This window comes from Mauremys reevesii, linkage group 2, assembly GCF_016161935.1.
Source record: "Mauremys reevesii isolate NIE-2019 linkage group 2, ASM1616193v1, whole genome shotgun sequence".
NCBI classification, from domain to species: Eukaryota; Metazoa; Chordata; order Testudines; family Geoemydidae; genus Mauremys; species Mauremys reevesii.
The window spans coordinates 282310675-282316317 of record NC_052624.1 but is presented as its reverse complement, the minus strand read 5'-3'; the positions used below and the strand labels follow the sequence as shown (position 1 = coordinate 282316317).

Genomic DNA, 5643 nt, shown 5'->3' with positions numbered 1-5643 from the left:
TCAGAAGGGACCATTATGATCATCTAGTCTGACCTCCTGCAAGATGCAGGCCACATAAGCCGATCCACCCACTCCTTAAGCAAGCGACCCCTGCCCCATGCTTCGGAGGAAGGCGAAAACCTCCAGGGCCACTGCCAATCTACCCTGGAGGAAAATTCCTTCCCGACCCCAAATATGGCGGTCAGCTGAACCCCGAGCATGCGGGCAAGACTCTCCAGCCATACCCTCTGGAAAAAGGCTAACAATATCCTATCATTGACCCATTGTACTAATTACCAGTGTGGCACTTAATTGACCTATTGACTAAGCCCGTTATCCTATCATACCATCTCCTCCATAAACTTATCTAGCTTAATCTTAAAGTCATGGAGGTCCTTCGCCCCCACTGTTTCCCTCGGTAGGCTGTTCCAGAATTGCACTCCTCTGATGGTTAGAAACCTTTGTCTAATTTCAAGCCTAAATTTCCTGACTGACAATTTATCCTTGAATTAAAAGTATCCATTTGTCCTCGTGTCCACATTAGCACTGAGCTGAAATAATTCCTCTCCTTCCCTGGTATTTATCCCTCTGATATATTTAAAGAGTGCAATCATATCTCCTCTTATCCTTCTTTTGGTTAAGGAAAACAAACCAAGCTCCTCAAGTCTCCTTTCATACGACAGGCTTTCCATTCCTCGGATCATTCTAGTGGCCCTTCTTTGTACCCGTTCCAGTTTGAATTCATCCTTCTTAAACATGGGAGACCAAAACTGCACACAGTACTCCAAATGAGGTCTTACCAATGCCTTATATAACGGGACTAGCACCACCTTATCCCTAGTAGAAATACCTCGCCTAATGCATCCCAAGACCGCATTAGCTTTTTTTAACGGCCACATCACATTGCCTACTCATAGTCATCCTACGATCAACCAGGACTCCTAGGTCCTTCTCCTCCTCCGTTACTTCCAACTGGTGCGTCCCCAGCTTATAACTAAAGTTCTTGTTAGTCATCCCTAAATGCATAACCTTACACTTCTCACTATTGAATTTCATCCTGTTACTAATACTCCAGTTTACAAGGTCATCCAAATCTCCCTGGAGGATATCCTGATCCTTTTTCTGTTGTTGTTGTTTTTTGGTGTAAAACAGCTGCCGTTTAAGGATGATCTAGGGGTTATATCAGCACTTGTTTGGGAGGATTTGCATAAGCCATTCATGGCTTCATCTCTCAGGAGTAGCATGGCCATCCCAAATGGCTGCAGAGAAAACCCCGATATCATGCATTCCCTAAATATGTATCTAGGAAACACTGTTGTCCAGATGTCGGATTTCTCCCCCAGGGTCTGAATTCCTGAAACCTGCAGAGTTTGATCATCTCTGCAGGAGAGAGAACTTGCAGGCTCTCGCCTTCAATGCTTATAAACTCTGCAGGCTCCTGGTACCAGCAATCCCTGTTTCTCCAACCCCTGGAGTGTTCCAGTGACCCCTGTTATGGGTTGTGCTTTGTGCCCTATATTGGCTGCATCATAGGAAAGCACAATACCTACCCATGATGCCTCAGAGTGCAATACTCTGCCAGAAGGAAAAATTTCCCTCTGGCCCCACATGGCAATCACCTCTGGCTCATTGTTCTCCCAGGTTTATTGAGGAGTTCTCTTCTAACCCTGCTGCTTTCTCTGTGTGTGGCAGGCTTCTCCGAGGACGAGGAGGCCCAGAAAGACAAAAAAGAAAGCGAAAGGTAAGCAGCCCCTCACCCCACAGCTGCGGTGGCAGACTCAGGCCCCATGCAAAGAAAAGAAATAGGGTCTATTCCCCCACCTGCCTCCCCTCTTCCTGCGAAGGCACAGTCGTGCCCAGAGTCATGCAGAGGTACTGGCTGGGGCTCCATTCACAGGCTGCCTCTGAAATCTGGGGCAATAGGCTGCTAGGAAGCAGAGGGTGCCCAAGCAGCTCAATGTCTCCTTTATGTCTCACTTCTGGCAGCTTTTGGACGCTGTGCGGAAGAGTTGGAGGAGGCTGGTGCATCCCCAGAGACGTGGTAAGCAATGCCCCCTCCATAAATCTGCAGTGGGTCAGTCCTCTCCTTTAGCGCCATGCAATTCATCCCCACCCAGGAGCAGTAGCCCGAGTAATCCCTCCCCTGCCCCGACCTATGTACCACGCAGGCAACTCTTCTCCTTTAGACTCCTGCAATTCATTCCCACCCTGCAGAAGTTGCCATCTCTAATCCACCCCCACGCCTCGTACAGTGGGTCATTCCCTTCTTCCAGCATCATACGGCTCCTTTAACCTGGGGCAGTGGGGGGGAGGGGTAGATTGTGTCAACTGGACTGGACCATCCTCTCCTCCCAAAAGCGGGAGAAAATGTTTTCTGGGAGCAGCTCCGTGCACCCCGGGGAGGTGAGGTGGAGAGGTCAGGAGGAAGGCTGGTACGGTGAGTAGGGGATCCAGCTTCACTTGGGTAATGGCCCCTCCTCCAGTCCCCCAGCATAGGTTCCAAGTAGGATTTGAACTCTGGACCTTCAGCTCTGCAGCATAAAGCACCCCTTAGAGCTAAAGAAGTAGCTGCATAGTTGGTAGCTAGAGTAGGCTGTTATCCTATCTGTTGATTAGCTTCTGTGGGAGGGACATGACACACATGCAGCCAGCAGGATAGACGCTCACCTCCTCAGCACTAGACAGGGATCACCTAACAATCCAGCTAACCCCAACCCAGAACATCCAAGGCCCGGGTATTGCAGGGGAGGAGGCTGCCTCAGTGGAGAAGGGGACAGGGAGCCTTTCGGTGCCACCCTTCTGGGTAAAAGAGGGCCTGAGGGCAGGGCCTGCACTCAGCTATCTGCTCTCTCTGTTCCACAGCTGCCCTGTGCCCCTGGAGAAGCTCCCCTTGGTTCACAGCCTCAGGCTCGTTGAGAGGAGGGTACAGGATGTGGGCAGACACCTGGATGCAGTTCTGATACCGTAAGGCAACTGAGCGGGGGCACCAGACTGGGGGCTGGGTGGGAGGGGATAATGAATGTAGAGAGGAGGGAGCAGGGAAAACCAGACACTCCAGCATCCTAAAATAACAGGTGAGATACCAGTGAAAGTGAGGTGAGGGATTATCAGAAATTAAATGCAGAGACTACAGTTGGGGTTGTGAGTAGAATCAAATCCTTCTGTACGGCAATATCTGCCAGCAGGCGACTGTCTAGAACCTGCCCGTGCTGTGTTTGAAAGAAAAAGCAATCCAATGACACGCTGTGAGGGGGTGTCCACCCCACATAGGACTGGAAGGGGCTCAGGTGGCCAGGCAGGCCCATGAACTCCACAGGGTGCACCTGGAGGAAGAGCCAGGGAGCAGGGAATTGATTGCAAGCAGGCTCAGCTGGGCAGGAATAGGCGGGGCCTATAAAGCCAGGAAGCTGGCAAGAGACAGGGCCTGCGGCTGGGAAAGGGCAGCCCCTCCCTGGGAGGAGGGGGGAGTGTTTGGAGCTGGTGCACCCAGAGCAAGGAGGGGAACCAGGAGTAGTGGGAAGCAGTCCAGGCTGGGAGAGGAAAGCCCAGAACTGCTGGGCTGAGGGTCCCTGGCCTGGAGCCCGGTGTGAGGTGTGGGCCCAGGTTTCCCTACCAGCCACCGAGGGCACAGCCCAGACCGACGGGGCAGTGAACAAGAGGACTGTCTGGGTCACTGTGGGAGTGACAGGCAATTGAAGGACTGTACCCTGGAAGAGGGGGAAACGCTGAGTGGCCTAGCGAAGAAGGGGACACTGCAGTTCCCGGAATGACAGAGAGATGATGTGACCACATGTGACAATTGGAAGGGGCATTGACCTCGAGAGCTAATCCCCGGAGTAGGCTCCAGACAAGCAGTGAGTGGGGCACTCTGTGATACACCCCAAACATGAGTCATCAGCTGGGTTCAAACCCAGGACTTTCAGGACCATAGCACAGTCTTCCACCACCGGAGAAACTCCATTAACTGGGAGCAATAGTAGGTTGTTAGCCTCTAGTGTATCAGCCATTAGAAGAGGACAGTTTTCCAGTGGGTTAGAATGTAAGAACATAAGAACAGCCAGACTGGGTCAGACCAAAGGTTCATCTAGCCCAGTATCCTGTCTTCCAAAACGGGCCAATGCCAGTGCAGCAGAGGGAATGACCAGAAGAGGGAATCATCAAATGATCCGTCCCCTGTCGCCCATTCCCAGCTTCAGACAAACAGAGACTAGGAACACCATCCCTGCCCATCCTAGCTAATAGCCATTGATGAATTTATCCAGTTCCTTTTATAGTCTATAATCTTGGCCTTCACAACCTCCTCTGGCGAGGGTTACACACACATGCTCACGTCTTCCTCACCCAAAGCAATTGTTGTTAGCTAATCTTTCTATTAAAGTAACACTAGGTCCCCAGTCATGCTCAAGGCCCCATTGTGCTAGGTGCTGCACATGTGCGTGTGACGAAGGGGTTATCGTTCTAGATAAAATGAGTGCCGGCTCCCCCTCTCAGTCCTTCGTTACCCAGCTGATGTCCTTGTGTCAGGCTGTGGTGTGCAAGGCATGCCTAGGCACTGCCCCATTGCACTACTGTTGGAAGGCTGTGCCCAAGCCCTGCCTTTGCTCAGCAGGGCCATGTCCCATCTGTCCCTGTCTGCTCTCTCCCACAGGCCGAGTGTGGCGACAGCCACGATGAGCCAGTTCTCCTATTCCGCTATGGAATCCACCACCTCTGCCCTCTGGAGTCCCAGCTCCTTTTCCCTGAGAGAAGCTGCCATCATTCAGTCGGAGCCCCTCTGCCACACAGGGGAGATCATGCCCTTCGCGAGCTGGGAAGGATCCACTCATCCCATCCAAGCCCAGCCTGTCCCCAGGCCTCCTGCCCACAGCAGACAAGACCAGGGAGAGCAGACCACGGGTCTGGACCAGACGTCAGTGCATAGCTCAGACTTCAACATCCGGCAGAAGCATCTGCAGAGGCGACTGGACGCTCCACAAACCCCCATCCCGGGGGAGCCATTGCTGGGTGAGGGGGACACCAAGCAGCAATTGGAAGTAGACCCAGATCCGCCCAAATGTGGATTTCCAGCAAAGGTCCCGGAGCCCTTCAGATCCAACACCAGCCCTCAGCGTGCACAGGAGATCCAGGAGCCATGTGTCTGCCCCCGGGGACCCCTGCCCCAAAAGGCCCACAGGATCATGGCATCTTCTGATGCCATCCTGGCCAGGCTTGTGCCCACAGCGGTGGTCAAGCTGCAGGATCACGTGGCTCAGAAATGCTGGCAGATCCAAACGAAGGCCTTTCCTAAGATGGTGTGAGAGTCGCACAGAGATGCTCCCCTCCGGAGAGAGACTGCCCTGCCTGGGCCACTCCGCCCCCCTAGGGAGCCAGGCAAGCACAGGACAGCGGCATTCCCAACGATGGGACAACAGCCTGCTCACCCCATCGAACTCCACATAAGGCATCAGCATCCGGTCATCCAGAGGGGGCTGCTCACCCTGGACCCAGAGCCCCTGGCAAAGCTGCCTCACGCCGTCCCAGCCAGGGGAGCCCGTGTGGAGTTCAGTGAGATGGAGACCGATTTCCTGCAAACGGGGAGGCGAAGCACAAGCTCCTCTTCTTCCACACGTTCTCTAACGCCAGTGGAAGATATCACCATGGAGACGGGCAGGAATGATGGCGCGG

The 5643-nt window shown here is 53.3% G+C and overlaps 1 long non-coding RNA gene across 1 annotated transcript; it reads left to right on the top strand.

Annotated features, from left to right (window-relative positions):
* Positions 1–1799: 1799 nt before the first annotated feature.
* On the top strand, positions 1800–4857 carry LOC120399569. Its single transcript, XR_005595231.1, has 3 exons — positions 1800–2020; positions 2842–2943; positions 4628–4857. It is a non-coding gene; the product is annotated as an uncharacterized LOC120399569 (long non-coding RNA).
* Positions 4858–5643: the final 786 nt, after the last annotated feature.